Source organism: Dasypus novemcinctus, chromosome 3 (assembly GCF_030445035.2).
Source record: "Dasypus novemcinctus isolate mDasNov1 chromosome 3, mDasNov1.1.hap2, whole genome shotgun sequence".
In the NCBI taxonomy this organism is placed as follows: Eukaryota; Metazoa; Chordata; class Mammalia; order Cingulata; family Dasypodidae; genus Dasypus; species Dasypus novemcinctus.
Window position 1 is genome coordinate 133,045,809 of NC_080675.1, and position 19,145 is coordinate 133,064,953.

The 19,145-nt window shown below is 43.1% G+C and overlaps 1 non-coding gene across 1 annotated transcript; it reads right to left on the reverse strand.

The window, feature by feature from the left end:
- Positions 1-4,951: 4,951 nt before the first annotated feature.
- On the reverse strand, positions 4,952-5,115 carry LOC111762844 (U1 spliceosomal RNA). The gene has a single exon (XR_002795854.1). It is a non-coding gene; the product is annotated as a U1 spliceosomal RNA (small nuclear RNA).
- Between the last annotated feature and the right edge of the window lie 14,030 nt (positions 5,116-19,145).

Here is a 19,145-nt window from a genome sequence, read left to right on the forward strand (position 1 = left end):
CCTTATTCTATGGTTTTACACAATGAATGAGCCCACAGCCCTGTCCCACAGATCGGAAGTGAGGGGTGTAAACAAAGCACAGAAGCAAGACCAGATTTACTCTGGGAACAGCCTCTGAGGCGGGGGCCAGGCCTGAGGGACAGGCTCTTTCTACGTGAGGCCCTGAGAAACCCAGAGCAGCACTCCAAGAACTGGAGAAGTGGTGTGCATCTTCCAGGAGGGGCCACTGGAATTCCCACTAAGAAAAGTTTACAGACAATTCAGCTGGAAGCATTAACAGAGGAAGGAAATTACTCAGAGGATTAATGAGAATTTATACAGCTGTCCTCAAACTCAACAAACCAGCACCCACTTCTTCAGAGCAAGGGAAAGATGAAAGAGGGGGGAATTTTTTTCATCCTCCCACCCTCATAGGAGTGAAATTCCCTCCCCTCACCACAAGATGAATAAAATAGCTTTCCTTTGTCTCTCCTAGCTCTGTGCCTATGGGTGGACTCGACTGCAGTTCTTGCCTGAGTAGGTAGGAGAAAATAGGGAGAAAGAGAGGATCTTGGTGAGAAGAAGGTGAGAGAATGGGATGGAGAGAAACAGGAAGGGTGGAGGGGAGCGGCGGGGGGAGGCTGGGGGAAGCTCCCAATGCACATCTGTGTCTGGGTCCAGTTTCTCTGCTCCTCCCTGGGTGTGGAGATAATGCTGGAGAGAGAAGCGGGGCTCATCAGAGGAGAAGGGGACTGAGTGAAGCAGAGGTCAGCTGAGAAGTTTGGGGCATATGGTTTAGTTTATGAAGGTACAGGGAGTTCGGGAATTTCGTTGGGAACAGAAAAGACTTGCTGGAGCATTGTGGGTCTGAGAAGCAGTTGGAAGTATTTGCCAAGGGGCAGCTGTTTCTTCCAGTCAGAATTCATGGTCTTCTTCTGGAGTCTGGTTTTCAGGACCAAAGAAAACACAGTTTTGGAAAAGGTCCCCTGCTCTGCGCCTTGTCTGCTGGCACTTGCCCCCCATCCCCCCCCCACACACCTGCCACATCCCCAAGAAGGAGGCTTTGAGTGTCGTGGATGGGACTGGCAGGGTGGAGTCTCCAGCAAAAGTTGTTTCAGGCCTCTCTGGACTCTCCTCTGCTAGCATTAAAATTAGCCTTGAACCAGCTCAGGAAAGTCTTCCCTGAACCCTTCACAGGGAGAAAAATCCTTCGCAATATTTAAAAAGTGAGTGAGATCAATTAAGCACATTTACCCTGTGAACCTAGGAATCAATACCTCATTTCCTTATTTTAGGGGAAATGAACAAGGGGACATGTACAATTATTCCCACTTAAGCCTAAAGTTGTGAACAGCACTCTAAGCCATTACCTGCTGTCCCTTATTCTAGCATCCAAGAGTTTCTGTTTAAATGATTGGGGGATAGCGGTTTTCATTTTATCAGGCAAATGCCTGGAAACCTGTGATCCTGGGAATCCCAACTGTCTCCCAGGTGTTCTTATTGTCTTTGGGGAAGAGAGCTGGGGGTCAAGGTGTTATGAGGCTGGGTAGGCAGAATAGTGCTTCCCCCCAAGATGCCCTCATCTTAATTCCTAGTACCTGTGAATATGTCAATCTGGCAAAGGTAATTAAGGTTGCAGATTCAATTAATATAGCTAATCAACTGACCTTGAGATGGGTAGAGTATTCTGGTTTATCCAAGGGGTCCAGTGAGTCCTAACAATGGAAGAAGGGACAGATGGAAGAAGAGGATCAGAGAGATGTGATGTGAAAAGGACTCAACCTATCATTGCCAGTCCTGAAAATGGAGGAAGGGGCCATAGACCAAAGAATGTGAGCCATCTCCAGAAGCTGGAAAAGAGAAGACAAGAGATCCTTCTCTGAGGCCTCTGGAAAGCTATGCAGCCCGGCTGACACCTTATTTTTAGCCCAGTGAGAGCTGCATCAGATCTCTGACCTACAGAAATTCTTGAACCTCTTGCTATTAAAAACAAAACATGCAACTCAACAGTAAAAGAGCAAGCAGTCCAATTTAAAAATGGGCAAAAGATTTAAATAGACGTTTCTCCAAATAGGAAATACAAATGGCCAAAAAGCATATGAAAAAAATGTTCCATATCCCTAGTTATTAGGGAAATGCAAGTCAAAACTACAGTGAGATATTGTCTCATACTGCATAGTATAGCCATTATTTTTTTAAAAACAAACAAACAGAAAACAATAAGTGCTAGAGAGGATGTGGAGAAATAGGAACACTCTATCACTGTTGGTGGGGTTGTAAAATGGTGCAGCCTCTATGGAAGACAGTTTGGCAGTTCTCAGGAAGCTAAATATAGAATTGCCATATGATCCAGCAATTCTTCTACTAGAAATATATCCAGAAGAACTGAAAACTGTGACACGAACAGACATCTGCACACCAATGTTCATAGCGGCATTATTCACAATTGCCAAAAGATGAAAACAACCCAAGTGTCCCTCAACCAATGAATGGATAAACAAAATGTGGTATGTACAAATGCTGGAATACTATGCTGCAGTAAGAAGAAATAAAATTGGGACACATATGATAACATGGATGAATCTTGAAGACATTATGCTAAGTGAAGTAAGCCAGACACCAAAGGACAATTATTGCATGGTCTGACTAATATAAACTGAATATGAAAAATAAATGCATGGATTTAAAACCTACATTGTTAGGCAGTTAAGAGGAGGGCTGCAAAGGAGTACTGATGCTTAATATATGTAGAAGTTTTAATTAACTTGACTGTAAAAGTGTGGAAATGGATAGAATTGATGGTAACACATTATAGTGAGTAACAACTGGTTTATAAATGGGATTATGGCTGAAAAGGGTGGTCTGGGGATATAAACGCCAATTGAAAGAAAGCTAGAGAATAATATAGGAACTGAATAACACAGTGAGCCCTGAGGTGGATGAGAATTGCGGTTGATGGTACAGAGGCAAGAGTGTCCTTCTGTGAGCTACAGCGGATGTACGTCACTACCGCAGGGTGGTGGGAATGTGAAGCACGGGAAAAATACAACTGGTGTGACCTGTGGACAGTGGTTTGCAGCAATACTGTAATATTCTTACAACAATGCCAAAGACATACTGTGTTAATAATGGAGGTATATGGAAAAAGTGTGCCAAATGTACATAATGAACCATAGTTGGTGGTGATAGTCTGATGGTTCTATCTCAAAATCTGTAACAAACGTTCCACCACAGTGTGGTATGTTGGTGAAAGGGTATTGCATGGGAATTGTACACATGTGCATGATTGCTTTGTAAGTTCACAACTTCTGTAATAAAAAACATTTAACAAACAAACAGGGAAGCAGATGTAACTCAGTAGTTGAGCACTCGCTTCCAATGTACAGGGTCCTGGGTTTGATCCCCGGTACCTCCTAAAACAAAAGAAAAACAAAAATCAATATCAAAGATGTATTTTTAAGCAGAAACGGCATTTCTTAAGGGACATCCAGTAGGTTACAGAGTATGCCATGAGTTAGGCCAGGAAGGCACAAGGCCCTACCATGCCATGGGACTGCTCTTCTAAATCATCTAAAACGTGCATTTATTTACTTTTAAAAACTTAAAACAGTAGAAAAATAGAACATTCTCATGAACACCCATGTATCCCAGACACGGTTTGGGTTTTCCCAAATGTAGATCCTGAGAGAAGAAATTGGGTGTGGGTAGTTTATCTGGGAAGGGATCTCAGGGGGCTCAAATGAGGCAGTGCTGAAGGTGAGACAGGAAAGGGGCAAAGGGCAGTGGTGGCCGTGAAGGTCAGGCACCACCCTGCACAACCAGAGCTCAGTCCTGCTGGCAACCTTCTGGGGAACCACGTCCAAGCCTCAGAGTCATCCCGGCAGAGGATGGCAAGACCAGGGGCTTTACCCACTGCCTCCAGCACCCCTGTCAGCAGAGGGTCAACCGCGGCAGTTCCGGGTTGTGTCTAAGCAACAGTGTCGGCAAGGTCTTTTGTGCTGGTGAATGCCCTTGACAGGGAAGCAAGGAGATGCAGCCACATGAGGTGTTAAGTCGTCAGCATGGCAGAAGCTGAGAACCACAACTGCAGAGAAGTCAAACGTGGGCTGAGGCACGAGGCGTAGGGCATCAGCATCCCCTGCTACAATTCCAAACCAAGATTTACTGCTAAGCATTTCCACCCCTTTCTTTCTATCTCCACATATACCCATGGATACAGTAAATGCACAGGCTTTACTGCACGTTGGGCACTGAGCATCTCTTTGGTATCTATTAACTCCTTGAATTGCATAATGACTCTGGGTAGCAGGTATCAGCTGTGGTGCTTGGAGGACGTTGGACTTATCGCAAAGAGTGTTGTAACTGATCTATTTAAAAATACCGTTACTCAAGAAATGACATCTTTTGGAACAATTCGAACTTATGGTGAAAAATTTTAGATGTCAATTTAAAAATGTGCTTGGAATGTATGTTTCCTAGGCTGCTGTAACAAAGTGCCACAAACTGGGTGGCTTGAAACAACAGAAATTGATCTTCTCACCTTTCTGGAGGCTGGAAGTCTGAAGCCAAGGTGTGCCAGCAGGCCGTGCACCCCCTGAAACGCGCCGGGGAGAACGTGTCCTGGCTCTCAGCTTCTGGCGAGTGCCGGCCGGCCTTGGCGCTCCTGGCCTGGTGGGTAAACGGCTTCAGTCTTGCTTCCGTCTTCAGTGCCCCCCCCCCACGCTGTCTGTACCCCTGGGTCTCTTCTTTCTTCAAAGGACACCAGTCCCATTAGATTAAGTGGCCGCTATTCCAGCAGGACCTCATTTTAACTAATTACATCTATAATGACCCTATTTCCAAATAAGGTCATATTCTGAAGTTCCTGTGGGTTAGGACTTCAACGTATCTTTTTTTTAATAAAAAGAATAATTCAACCCATACCATCAGGGTATAGTTTGTCAAGATTCCTTTCTTTTTTCTCTTTTCTTATTAGGGGAGAGCATGAACGCAGTCCCCCACGACCACAAATTATGCAGCTGAGTTTCCTGCATTTGGGGAAATCGCAGGGGTCAGCACATCCGGAGTGCAGTGGACAAGCCCCGCCCTGGGAAAACCACCTTCGTGATCATGGTCTCTCCCCTGCCAGGTTAGTAGTGTCAAGATTCTTTTTGTGAGTGAGCAGCTAGAAAGTTTGCAAAGCGCTGTCCTGGGCCGCTGCGTTAGCTCCTCTGGCGATATGCCCAGGACCCCTGTAGGAAGTTGATGGGGGTCAAGGAGAGGGGTGGGAAGCAGTTAGAGAAGCGTCTGTGGCTAACCTCAAAGAATCCTGGGAAATAATTTTAAAAAGGAAAATCAAAATGAGGGATGCTATAGATAGAAAGTGAGTTCAGCTTGCTGCAGGTCCAGATGGATGAGCGCTGAATAACCAGGCTGCGCTTGCCCGCATCCTGATTTAGTCCCGCCTGGAGTCTGTGGATGCTGAGTCAGTGGCTCGGATGCCATCCCAACCTGTCATCTCTCCTTTTGTATTTACTTCATTTTCTTAATGTCGCCTCCTCGCACTCTTAAGTGTTAAACTTACACCAAATTCAATTTAGCTACGTTAAAAAAAAAAAGGCTCATTCTACTTTACCAAGAAGGCATTAAGAAAGCTGACTCTCACACGGTTCTCTCCTCTTGGGAATGAAATGAACGTCCTAGCATAAGCTTCACAGCACAAAGCAGGTTGAGGGCAAAACCGGAGCTGTGAGGTAGTTCCAAGGTCGTGCTGACAGGCCAGCTGCAGAGGTGAGGCAACAGGGATGACCAAAAACCTACCCTATGTAGAAAGGAGATGCCTTGGATGTAATTATCCAACCTGATTTTTAAAAAAAATTATTTATTTATTATTATTTTTTTAAATTACATTATGAAAAATATGAGGTCCCATTCAACCCCACCGCCCCCGCCCCCCACTCCCCCCACAGCAACACTCTCTCCCATCATCATGACACATCCATTGCACCTGGTAAGTTCATCTCTGAGCATCATTGCACCCCATAGTCAATGGTCCACATCATAGCCCAGACTCTCTCACGTTCCATCCAGTGGGCCCTGGGGGGATCTATAATGTCCCGTAATTGTCCGTGAAGCACTATCCAGGACAACTCCACGTCCCGAAAACGCCTCCACATCTCATCTCTTCCTCCCGTTCCCCACACCCAGCAGCCACCATGGCTACCGTTCCCACACCCATTCCACATTTTCTCTGTGGACATTGGATTGGTTGTGTCCATTGCACATCTATGTCAAGTGAGGGCTTAGATTCCATATGGGTACTGGATGCACTCCTCCCGCTTCCAGTTGTAGACACTCTAGGCTCCATGTTGTGGTGGTTGACCTTCTTCAACTCCATGTTAGCTGAGTGGAGTAAGTCCAATAAATCAAAGTGTAGGAGCTGAAGTCTGTTGGGGCTCTGGGCCTGGGTGTCATATTATCAGTCCAGAGATTCAAATCCCCTACATATTTCTTAAACCCAGCACCGACTACAATTCCAATAAAGTAGCATGCAAGTCTTGTGAAAAGAGATCCCCTCTGAGTCCAATTCCATCACGCAGAAACACCAGCTCCAAAGAAGGGCTATCTGTCATGGCAGTGAACCCCTTCTGCCATGACCATAGAACCCGTGGGTCTCTTTATCCCTCAAAAGAACCAATACCTGGGGTTGTATCTACCTTATCTGTCTCTTAGACTCTGTTCAGTTGTACATAGGGGTATTCCTTCTGACAACCTCCAGACTCTTTTTTAGAGACTCACAGCCTTATAATCTCATTTCTCCTTTCCATTTCCCCCTTACATTAGATCAAACAGCTTCCCGAAGTCATGTCATTATATGTAGACAGGTATATTCTGCTGTTCCGCATTGAATCTTTAATTCAAGGTCATTTTCTAGTTGCTTCTTCAGCTGGTATGTGGTAGTGATCCCTCGGTGCCAGGGAGGCTCATCCCCGGGTGTCATGTCCCACGCTGGGGGGAATGCATCGCATCTACACGCTGAGTTTGGCTGTGAGAGTGGCCACATTTGAGTAACATGCAGGCTGTCAGGAGGAAACCCCCAGGCACAATGCTACTCTAGGCCTTGTTCTTATTGCAGGTGTATAGGCTCAAAAGTGTAACCATTAGTATCACGAGCCCACTGTTGGGCCCTCCTTCCTTCTTGGTTCTTGCCGTTGCACCTGGAGGATTGCCGCTGCTCTCCCAGGGCCCACAACAGTGACCCCCCGGCCAGGAGCCCAGTACCCCCCCAGCTGTTGTTTTTGTTTCCACTATGAGTATATATAGACATTACCATATACCCTGGGCATATGCCCTGTATAACTCCCTGTCAACCATATATATCCTGTCAATAACATCCCATATCAGTATTCCTCCGCTGCCATTGTTGAACCACTCTGTGATCCAAAACTTCCCGTAAAGTGAATCCCAACATAATGTCAGCTTCAGAAGAGTCTTAGATCACTGAAATTCATATATACAATATATAGTATTTCCCCAGATCCACCATAAAACCTTTCCCCTTGCACAGCAATAATCTTTTAACTTATTCATATCATATTTCCTGAAACTGATGTACAGATTCCAACACTATAGTTTTCAAACAAGGTGACATTTGTGCTTACTATGTGGTCCATATTTTAGGCTGTACAGTTTTCTAAATTTTTTAGTTATCCTATGTTTTGTCTTATGGTTTTCATTATTAGTCTGTCGTCCCCTATATGTTTTTGGTGTAATATTAGCTGTTTTATATTCATCCTCGTGTACTCTCACATAGCTCCTCTTTTGCCCCCTTATTTACCTTTGTTCCATCCATTCCACATCCATTTTCCCCTCCCCTTAGGGCCCACAACGCCTGCCAATCTAATACCCTGGGAGCCGTCCTTTCTCACGAGAGATACAGTTCTCTCTATTCAACGGCATTAGTCTTCCCCAGGATATATGGGTCCACCCCACCCAATGGTGGAACCCACCTTGGCAAAATGAGCCTTCAGCTATTCCCTCCGGAGTCCGTCACGCATCAGACCATACCCCCTGAGCGTCCTAACCAGGTAACCCTCCTACTTATACTTTGATACGTTTTACTCAACATTTAGTTCTCAACGAACTTCTGACACTCTCCCATATTCGTATGTTGCCCCTCCCTCCCACCTATTTCTTGGACAATATTACCCCTCTTCCCATCCCCAGCCCCCCTCAAACCCAGAAAACCCCACCCGAAGGTAACCCCTTGCCCCCATTTTGTCCCTTCTTTGTGCTCATACTTACCGCCAGCTCATCACAGATTCCACCCCTGCAGACATTAACTCACATCCTTCCTCCACCCCCCGATTTCCTGTAAGCCACTTTTCCAGACTCTAGCTCTCTGAGGCAGTTAACTTATTTCATATCATTGAGGTCATATAGTATTTGTCCTTCAATGCCTGAGTTGCTTCACTCAACATAAGATTCTCAAGGTTCATCCATGTTATCACGTGCGATTGTAGTGTATTGGTTCTTACAGCTGAGTAGTATTCCATTGTGTGTATATACCACATTTTATTGATCCACTCATCTGTTGATGGACATTTGGATTGATTCCAACTTTTGGCGATAGTGAACAATGCTGCTATGAACATTGGTGTACATATATCGGTTTGTGTCCTTGTTTTCAGATCTGATGGGTATATACCCAGCAGTGGTATTGCTGGGTCATATGGCAAATCTATGGATAATTTTTTGAGAAACCGCCAAACTGTCCTCCAGAATGGTTGGATCCTTCTGCATTCCCACCAGCAATGGATGAGTGTTCCCCTTTCTTCACATCCTCTCCAGCATTTGTATTCTACTGTTTTTTTCATGGCTGCCAATCTTATGGGAGTAAGATGGTATCTCATTGTAGTTTTGATTTGCATTTCCCTGATTGCTAGAGATTTGGAGCATTTTTTCATGTGCTTTCTAGCCATTTGTATTTCTTCTTTAGAGAAGTGTCTGTTTAAGTCTTTTTCCCATTTTTTAAATGGGTTGTTTATCTTTTTGTTTTCAAGATATATGAGTTCTTTATATATGCAAGTTATAAGTCTCTTATCAGATATATGGTTGCCAAATATTTTCTCCCATTGTGTGGGTTCCCTTTTTACTTTCTTGACAAACTCCTTTGAGGTGCAGAAGGCTTTAATTTTGAGGTAGTCCCATTTATCTATTTGTTCTTTTGCTGCTCGTGCTTTTGGTGTGATATTCATGAAGCCATTTCCTATTACAAGGTCCTGTAGATGTTTCCCTACACTGCTTTCTAAGGTCTTTATGGTCTTGGCTCTTATATTTAGGTCTTTGATCCATCTTGAGTTGATCTTTGTATAAGATGTGAGATGGTAATCCTCTTTCATTCTTCTACATATGGCTATCCAGTTCTCCAGGCACCATTTGTTGAATAGGCCATTCTCTCCCAGTCCAACCTGATTTTTACCATCAATCAGGCCAGTCATCAGTTACCCCACCTTTCTCCTTTCAATAAACAGCATTCTCTGACTTACAGGGGAAAATAGTGTGGTTCTTTGGCCTCTCTTGAGTCTGTTCTCTTCAAGAGCAGGGAAAGAAATCTTAGAAGGGTTGCTAGAACTTAGTCAAGTTCTATAGCTCAACCTAGGCTGCAAAAGTGATTCTTGAGGTTGGTATAATGGTCAGTTCAGTTTCTTTATTTAGCTTTCTTTTTCCTTCCATGTATTGTTCTTCATGCCAATAACAGGCAGGTTAGCAACAAAAGTTCGAGGATCACTTTCCTGACTTTGATTCCTTTTTTCATACCTTGCAGCATAGTGGCTAAGGGTCAGGGTTTTGAAGCCAGGCCGGCATTGGTTTAAAACTGGCTTGCATTACGTACTGATTGTGAAGCTTGGGCAGACTATTTAGACTCTCCAAGACTTGGTTTCCTTGTCTGCAGTGTGGGAATGAGGATTGCTATTCACAGGACTGCTGTGAGGAAGCAAGGTGGCTATGTGTGCAAGGTGGCCAGCACATTCGTACACATTAAATAGTGACCAGTATTACTGTTATCATCACTATCTTCCTGTGACAGTTTGAAGTTCTTTTATGAATCCCAAAGTGAGAAAGGTTATGTTTTTTGTTTTTTTTTTAAAGATTTATTTTTTATTTCTTTCCATTTCCCCCCGTGCCCATTGTCTGCTCTTTGTTTCCATTTGCTGTGTGTTCTCCTGTGTCCGCTTGCCTTCTTCTCAGTGGCACTGGGAATCTATGTCTCTTTTTTTTGCATCACCTTGCTGCGTCAGCTCTTCACATGTGTGGCACCACTCCTGGGCAGGCTGCGCTTTTTTTGCGCACAGCAGCTCTCCTTGTGGGGCTCACTCCTTGCGCTTAGGGCTCCCCTACATGGGCACACCCCTGTGTGGCAGGGCACTCCTTGCATGCATAAGCACTGCACATGGGTCAGCTCACCACAGGGATCAGGAGGCCCTGGGTTTGAACCCTGGACCTCCTATATGGTAGGCAGATGCTCTATCAGTTGAGCCAAATCTGCTTCCCGGTTATGTTTTTTAACTAATCCACTCCTGTGGGTATGAGACCCTTTTGACTGGAGTATGTCAGAGGGGTGTGACTCAGGTCAAGTCTCTGCCCTCTTAATGGAGCTGATATAAATGGGTACACAGAGCAAGAGACACACACAGAGAAAGGAAGCCACCATGTTGGTCCTGCCATGTGAGAGAGAGGACTGCAGGCAAACAGAAGCCGAGGGCTGAGAGAGGTCCTGGAGTGTGAAACCAGCAGAGCACAGAGGCTCCGAAAGAGGCTCCCGAGAGACTGGGCCATGGAGCAGCTTGAGGCTGAAGAGACAAGCCCTATGCCTGATAGCTCAGAGCTGAACAGGGGAAAAAGTGGAGCAGCAGAGACTGAGAGGAGACTGAGTAAGAGACAAGCTGTGTGCCTGGTTGGCCACAGCTGAGCTCCAGAAGGCAGAAGATTCTGGAGGGGAAGGCAGAGACCTCGGCAGAGATCGGGGCCTCCTCGCCACGTGGCAGGACCCCAGGATCAACAGTAGCTGACTTTGGTGAGAAAGCACCTCAGCTGATGCCTTGATTTGGACATTTCACAACCTCGGCCTCAGAATTGTGTACTTTTACCATAAATAAATCTCCTTCATAAAAGCCAACCTATTTCTTTTTTTTTTTTAACTTTTTAAATTAAAGTTCATAGATCACAAAGAATGTTACATTAAAAAACATTTAAAAAACATAAAAAACATAAGAGGTTCCCATATACTCCATACCCTACCCCCCCACCCTACCATTTTTGTAAATTGTATTTTTTTTGAAGATATATACATCACACAAAAAATTTTTACATTAAAAAATATAAGAGGTTCCCATATACCCCACAACCCCCCACCCCACTCCTCCCACATCAACAACCTCCTCCATCATTGTGGCACACTCTTCGCACTCGGTGAACACATTTTGGAGCACTGCTGCACCACATGGATAATAGTTTACCCTGTAGTTCACACTCACTGTACATTCAGTGGGTTATGGCAGGATATGTAAAGTCCAGCATCTGACCTGAAATATCATTAAGGACAGCGCAAAGTCCCAAAAATGTCCCCACATCACATCTCTTCTTCCCTCTCCCTACCCTCTGCAACTACTGTGGCCACTGTCTCTACCTCAATCTTACAATTTCTTCTATTATTAGTCACAATACTTTTATAGTAGAATATCAGTAAGCCCACTCTAATCCATATTCTATTCCTCCATTCTGTGGACCCTGGGATAGTGAGCCCCTCCACCTCTAGATCAAGATGCGGCTTAGATTCCACACGGATGGTGGATGCAATTCCTCTGCTTGTAGTTGTTGGCACTTTTGATTGCCTGGTGTCTTGCTTGACCATCTTCACCTCCCTGTTAGCTGACCTGGGTAAGTCCAATGAACCAGAGAGTAGGAGTCACAACTCTGCTGAGGCTCAGGGTCCAGCTGGCACATGGGCAGTCCAGAGATTCAAGTCCCCTGAGTATTCACCATGCCTAGCACCAACCACTGGTTCAGTAAAAGTAACAAGAGGCATCTGTAGGAAAGTCACATCAGCAGCCCAGTGGCAAACTACAACACCTGATCTGTAATTTGGTTTTTGAATAGATGGACCCTGCAGGAAGAAAATATCTTATGTGGAAGATTGCTGCATATCTTTGGCTGATTTTATCTTCATTTGTAAAATCAGAAATTGACATTCTGATTTTACATCACTGTAGGTGGGTAGGTTTGGTTACTGAAGTCATTTCATCTGTTTGATTACCCATAGGCCTAGCATAATCCCTAAACACCACAAGCAAGCCATAACAACAAAAACAAGAAGGAATGATTTGTATAACCCTTTAGCTTGCGAAGCATTTCAAATGCCATTTCAGTTAATTCCCAAAACAACCTCTGACTTCACCAGAGCAAATACTATTCTTCTTCCCATTTAGAGAAGTGGGAAGTAAGATGAAGATATTAACTCTCACCTCTGTGTCTTTGCTCTCCCTAGGAAACTGCCCTTCATCCTTCTTCTATGAATTAAGTTGCCACACACTCATCAGGGCCCATTTTAAGCTTTCTTTTCCTCTTTTCACATGAAAGGTCTTTTCTGACCTTCTGTAGCATTCAAACTGCGAACCACATACTTTAGCACCTAATTACTTTGCCTTTCATTTCTTCCCCATGGTTTCTTATTTTGTGTGCCTTTTTTTTTTTTTTTTAAACTCTGCCCAACAAGACAAGAAACCTCTCAAGGATAGGCATTGTGTGGTTTAGACACGTTCTGGGTCTCACTCCGCAGCCCCCTTCCCTTTCTCACATCCCACCCCAGAGCTGAGCTCAAAACAAGTGTCTGGTGAATACTCAATTGATTCACAGAGAGTTTATCCGAAATGATGGCCTAGAAAATCTATTGCAGGATAAAAATGGAGAATCACTCCTTAGGGACTGCCATCTTAGAAGCAGGCAGAAATGCTCCTGCTGGGAAATTGAGATGCAAAAAGCAAACACAAGCAAGAAGTACACCACGTATGTTTAGCTTCTAGTGCTGATTCTGATGATCCCATCATACCCCTGTAAGTTTGTATGACTAGGACATGTCTTCAGTTACAGTGTCCCCAAGTTATACCACTGTGACCGTGTATGGGTCAGGATATCCTTCTGTGGCTTTGTGACATGCTCTTCTCCCTCCTGCAGTGATGAGAATTAACATCGTTGTCACAAAATTAAACAACTCTTAACTGAGGGATGCTAAACAGCATCTTGATATTTTGGAGGCTCTCTTAGATTAGGACAGCTGAGTTTAATAGAAAAATAAATACATTTCATTATTGAATAATGAATAGTGTTGCCTCCTGGATATCAACTTAGAATTTTACCTTTAATTACTTGATTTTTTTAAAAAAATCACATTTCTTCCTGGGGCTCCATAGAACTTATTAGGTAATCAAATAGATATTCCTTATATATTCCACATGGAATGGCAATTACTTAGAGAGTTCTTTTATAATACAAAATTCCAGACTGTGTCAGTGGCCAGGGTCCCTATTGCCAAATTACTCTTGAAGACTTGAACTCTGCCAAGTTCTGGTGGGGTCACCTTCTCTAGGTCAATTCTTCTCACATTTTAATGTGCATTCGAGTCATCTGGAGATCTTGTTAAAATGCATATGCTGATTCTGTAGATCTGAGGTGGAGCCCATGATTCTACATTCTTAACATGAGTTGTGATGCCGATGCTCCTGGCCCATGGACCACACTTTGGTTAGCAATGATCTAGGCAGAACATCTAGATGGCCCTGCTGCTGGGCGGAAATGGGTAGCTTTGTCCTGGGCTATACAGTAGGAAAAGCTTACTGGCTGGGAGCTCTCCCTGGTGCTGCTCAACATTTTCCCCAAGTCTCCTCCCTCACAAGACCCTCTCTTGAATTTCTACTCTTTTATTAAAATGCTAGTCTAAATTCTTACTTGTAACTGTGCCCTGCTTGGACTTCTGCTGCTTGACTATGCTTTGTATCTATGATTGGCTGGCACCAAAGCCCTCGGTCCTGCCTGAGATCAGGTATGGAGTTCTTTAAGCTCTTATTCTGGGGGACAGAGTTTCTAAACATCAAACTCTATCTATCATCTACCTATCTATCATCTACCTGTCTATCTATTTATCTAATCTGCCATCTATCTATCAACTATTTATTCATCTACAATCTTTGCTTTAATTTGATGTTCTTGATCATGGAAGGAAAAGAAAGTGGGGAAGCGGATTTTTCTCAAGCAATTGGGCTCCTGTCTACCATATGAAAGGTTGAGGGTTTGATTCCTGGGGCCCCCTGATGAAGGCAAGCTGGATGGTGTGGCAAGCTGGCCCATGCAGAGTGCTGGTCCATGCAGGAATGCTGGCCTGCACAGCAAGCTGACCTGAGTGGAAAGCTGGTACAGCAAGATGACGCAACAAAAAGAGACACAGAGGAGAGACAATAAGAGACGCAGCAGACCAGGAAGCTGAGGTGGCAAAAGAGATTGAACATCTCTCTTCCGCTTTGGAAGGTCCCAGGTTTGGTTCCTGGTGCCGCCTAAAGAGAAGACAAGCAGGCACAGAAAAGTGCACAATGAAGGGACACAGAGAGCAGACAACGGGGGTGGGGGGTAAATAAATAAATAAAAAGAAAGTTCATTGTGCCCCTATCTTCATCAAGAAAATAGGGAAGAAGTACATAATTTTTTTTTCTTTTTCCTTGCTTTAAAACTTAATTGTAGGAGAAACGGATGTGGCTCTAGCAGTTAGGTGCCCATATACCACATGAGATATACAAGAAATCAACTCAATTCAACTCAAAATGGATCAAAGACCTAAATATAAAAGCCAGGACCATAAAACTACTAGAAGAAAAAGTCGGGAAACATCTTAAAGACATTGTAGTAGATGGTGGTTTCTTGGAACTTACGCCCAAAGCAGGCACAACAAAACAAAAAGTAGATAAATGGGACCTCCTCAAAATGAAACACTTTTGCACCTAATGGGACTTTGTCAAAAGGGTGAAGAGGCAAGCCAACTCAATGGAAGAAAATAATTGGGAATCACATATCTGATAATATCCAAGATATATAAAGAGGTGTTAAAACTCAACAATAAAAGACAAATGACTCAATTAAAAAATGGGCAAAAGACTTGAATAGACACTTGTCCAAAGAAGAAATACAAATGGCAAAAAAAAAAAAAAAAATGCTCAACATCACTAATCATTAGGGAAATGCAAATCAAAACAATGAAATATCATTTCATACCTATCATAATGGCCACTATTAAAAAGAGAGAGAACTACAAGTATTGGAGAAAATGTGGAGAGATAGGAACACTTATTCAGTGAGAATGTAGAATGGTGCAGCCACTGTGGAGGACTGTTTGGCAGTTCCTAAAGAAGTTGAATATAGACTTTCCACATGACCCTGCAATACCCTCACTGGGTATATACCCAGAAGAACTGAGAGCAGTGACATGAACAGACATCTGCACACTGATATTCATAGTGGCATTATTCATGATTGCCAAAAGTTGGAAACAACCCAGGTTTCCATCAACCAATGAATGGATAAATAAACTGTAGTGTAGTCACATAATGGAATATTATGCAACTGTAAGAAGAAATGAAGTCATAAAGCATATGACAACATAGATGAACCTAGAGGACATTATGTTGAGCGAAGCAAGCCAGACACAAAAGGACAAATATTGTATGATTTTTTACTATAAACCAAATATATTGTGTAACATATTGTATGATTCAGAAAAATTGTATGTATACAGTAAAAACAAAACAAAACAAAAAACTGAATTATAGGGGAAATGGATGTGGCTCAGGCATTTAGGAACCTGCCTACCACATGGGAGGTCCTGGGTTTGGTTCCCTATGCCTCCTAAAGAAGATGAGCATGACAACAAGGTAACAGGTTGGTGTGATGAGCTGATGCAACAAGATGATGCAGCCAGATGACTCATGAGGAAATACCCCTGTCTGAAGAGATTAAACCTGTTTTACCAGATGAAAATGCAAAGGAATGCCCTCTATCAGTAACTAGCAAGGCATTTCTAATCCTTCTGTTCTCCAAGAGGCTGTGTATGCTCTAAATCAACATCCACTCTATGGTGCTCTTTCTCCCATAGCCAGGCTTCATGGATCCAGGAATAAAGGGATGGAAATAGGAGTGGCACTGCTCACTATTATCCCTAGTGATTCACTGGGAAAATTTTTGCTTCTTGTCCTGGCAAATTAAAAAAAAAGATCTATTTATTTATTTATTCCACTCCCTCCACCTCCCATTGTTTTGCTGTCTACTGTCTGCTCTCTGTCTATTTGCTGTGTGCTCTCTGTGTCTGCTTGTCTTCTCTTTAGGAGGCACCGGGAACTGAACTTGGGACCTCCCATGTAGGAGAGAGGCATTCAATCACTTGAGCCACCTCAGCTTCCTGCTTTTGTTGAGTCTCTCATTGTCTTTCCTCTTTGTGTCTCCTTGTTGCATCAACTTTTGTGTCAGCTCATCATACCTGCCCATCACACCAGCTTGCTATCTTGCTCATCTTCTCCAGGAGTCACCTGGAACCGAACCTGGGACCTCCCATGTGATAGGCAGGAGCCCAATTGCTTGAGCCACATCTGCTTCCCTGTCCTGCAGTTTTAAGCTCTGTTGGTCTACAGATCTTAGTTCTAACAGGAGGAGTGCTGCCACCAGGGAACGCAATGATGATTCCATTGAACTGGAAGTTAAGATGGCTACCTGGCCACCTTGGGCTCCTTTTACCTCTGATTCAACAGGCAAAGAAGGGAATTACTGTATTGGCTGGGGCGATTGATCCTGACTATCAGGGGAAATAGGACTGCATCTACATAATGGGGGTAAAAAAGAGTTTGCCTGAAATACAGGAGAACCTCTAGGGCGTCTCTTAGTACTGCCATGCCCTGTGATTAAGGTCAATGGAAAATTGCAACAACCCAATCCAAGCAGGACTAACAATGGCCCAGAACCTTCAGGAATGAAAGTTTGCCCACCAGGCAAAACACCATGGCCAGCTGAGGTACTTGCTGAGGGTACTGGGACATGGAATGGGTAGTGGAAGAAGGAAGTGATAAATATGAACTTAGACCACGTGACCAGTTACAGAAAGGAGGACTGTAATAATCTTGATTCTTTCTTCCTTGTTTTGCTATAAGTGTGATTGCATATGTACAGAAAATGTATATCTTTGTTTTCTTTCCTAACCCTTTCCCTTATCACATGACAAGTTGTATTAGCTTCAAGTCATAATATTTAAGGATGTCAAGTTTAAGAGTGAATATTACCCAAGGACTTGCACCCTATTTTGTAGGGAATTAATGCATTTCTGGTTGTATGCAGGACAGTTGGATATTCTTAGAAAAATATATTTGCATGTCTGTTATTGTTTTTACTTAGAGACTAAATATGGTTTAAGGTAATGTGAATTGTTGCCAATTGGTGGATCGTGAATTAAACTAATGTTCAACTCAGCCAAGTAATTGTGCCCAGTTGTTCGGTCAAGCAAGCACTGGGCTAATTGTAATACAAGGATATTTATGAATTTTAGTCATCAGCGAGTTTACTACAGAGATGACTGATTACATCTACAGTCAGCCAGGGAGATTGCCATCAGCAATGAGTGCTGTTTTATCCCATCAGTTGAATACCTTAAAAAGGAAAGCAATCTCAGCATTCAGAGACAATTTCTTAGCTTGTCGTTGGACAGCCAACATCTCCTAGGAACTCATAAAGACCTTCATTGGACTTTCATTGGAGCCCCTGGTTTGCAGCCTGCCTGTGGAATCTGGACTTGTGCATCCCCATGGTCACATGAGAGAATTTTTATAAAATCTCATACTATTTACAGATAACTCCTATTGACTCTGTTTCCCTGGAGAACCCTGACTAATACACCCTCCCAATATAGTGACATAATCTTTTGCTTATAACAAGACTCAGTATTTACATTATTACGACTTTTATTCACAGATCAGCCAAGAATTATTTTACTTTTTTTTCTTGTATAAATTTCTCATTTTTGAACTTTTGGCATTAATAATTATGCCTTTTGGCTTTTTTTTTTTTTAATGTACCAATCATTATTTAATTCATCTACTAAATTTCTGGTAGAACGATAACTCTTCTCACTGTGGTCAAAGATTTTAGGTAATCTCTCTCTCTCTCATTTGCTTGGGAATGCCCTTCCTGGAGTGCTCAGTCTTCCTGTCCCGGTCTGACTTGCTCTCCATTTTACATGCTGGGCATCAGTCCTTGGGCTTCCCTTTATCATATTCCTGATAATTCTCTTTACTGTTGTTTTGGAGTAAATTCTCTACTTCCTGGGCCCATGCCCACTTAATTTTTGCTTACTTTTTTATTTTGCTAGAAAATTCCTGAGAAATGTTGCATTAGGGTAGATTTTTGGGAACGAGCAGATATGAAAATGTCCTTTTTTTGCCATCAAACTTGATAGTTTGACTGGGTATAGAATTCTAGAATGGAAATACAATTTTTCAGGAATTTATAGCTGCTGTTCTTTCTTCCAGTGTTACTATTGAGAAGTCTGATTCCTGATTATTTGCATGTGGACTTATATTTTTACTCTCTGGAAGATTTTAGGATCTTCTCTTTATCTTTGTTGTTCTGAATCTTCAAAATGAGTTGCCCTAGAATAGCTTGTTTTTCACTCACTCTGCCAGGCACTTGGTGGGCCTTTTCAATTTAGATACTCATACCCTTTGACTCTACAAAAATTTCTTATATAATTTCTGTGTTTTTAGGGGGGTTACTAGAGGCACCTTTTTCAACTGTCCTTCAATGTTGCTCACAAAAAGTGTTGAAGACTTTTTTAATGCCTTTTTTTTTGAGGTACCAGGACCTCATATGTGGGAAGCTGGACTCAACCACTGAGCCACATCAGCTCCCCTGAGTTGTTGTTGTTGTTGTTTTCGCTTGTTGTTCGTTTTTTCTAGGAGGCACTGGGAACTAAACCCAGGACCTCCCATATGGGAAACAGATGCTCAGTTGCTTGAGCCACATCCACTCCACTGCTTGATTGGTAATTTTCTCTTCATGGTTGATAAAAGTTTAGAGTGATATCTCTCATGGATATTTTCACAGAG